The 869-nt window shown below is 31.3% G+C and overlaps 1 protein-coding gene across 1 annotated transcript in view; it reads right to left on the bottom strand.

Moving 5' to 3' along the window:
• Positions 1-869, bottom strand: part of LOC110454466 — a 145,372-nt gene that overhangs the window by 9,637 nt on the left and 134,866 nt on the right. The window lies entirely within an intron of this gene.

The raw sequence follows: 869 nt of genomic DNA, 5'->3' as shown, positions 1-869 counted from the left end.
TTGATCTTTTGAGACAAGCAAGCATAAGCAAGTGACATACAACAAAGTAAAGTTTCATTCTTTTGAAGCTACTAAAGCATCAACACACTATTGAAAAAAAATCTCATTAGCCATTGATTAGTATAAAAGCTTGATGCATTCAGCAACAAAATTGTAACAAGCTCTTGAAATATTATCACAAAGCAGTGACATAAATTGAAAAGAATTAATTATCTTGACTGGATGAATAACCTGAACATAAAGAAGATAGCATAACGAAAATAACTTGTAGACTCATCCTGTTGCTGTTGGACTGGTATAGTTTATATATTTTTATTAATATTTCATGTTTAATTGACAAAGCCAAAGTGCTAGACTTGCTCACCCCTGTACAAAATGAGACAATCCAAATCTATGGAAGATTATATATCTTACATTATTTTAAAAATATGCTATGCCATCTGTTACAAATTTCCTTCTGACTTCTTCCCATACCGGCCTGTGCCTCATGTTATCTAGGTAATTATTACAGAATTTTCACATAGATGGAAAATTATACAATATGTATCCATAACACACAGCAATCAGAATGGTTGTCAATGCATTTAATATAAAATTGGATGAATAAATTAAGAATATAGAGACCAAAAATATCTTCATACCAATATCTAAGCAGCAAAAACAAGTTGATGCAATGATTTCTATGCCACTATCTTAACTAAAACTAAGAAATGTAACCCCCTCCATCCTAGCATTTGGTCATAATTGTAATAATCTAATAATTGTGTAGTTAAATTTTTTTTTTATTAAATCAACGGAATATTTCGGCAAAAATGACCCTCTGTCTACTGATTTGCAGGCATCTTGGAGTCAAATACTCCCCTCCTCCC

This window comes from Mizuhopecten yessoensis, unplaced genomic scaffold (genome assembly GCF_002113885.1).
Source record: "Mizuhopecten yessoensis strain PY_sf001 unplaced genomic scaffold, ASM211388v2 scaffold7887, whole genome shotgun sequence".
Classification (NCBI taxonomy): Eukaryota; Metazoa; Mollusca; class Bivalvia; order Pectinida; family Pectinidae; genus Mizuhopecten; species Mizuhopecten yessoensis.
Note: the sequence above shows the minus strand (reverse complement) of the source record. Positions and strands in the feature narration are given on the sequence as shown.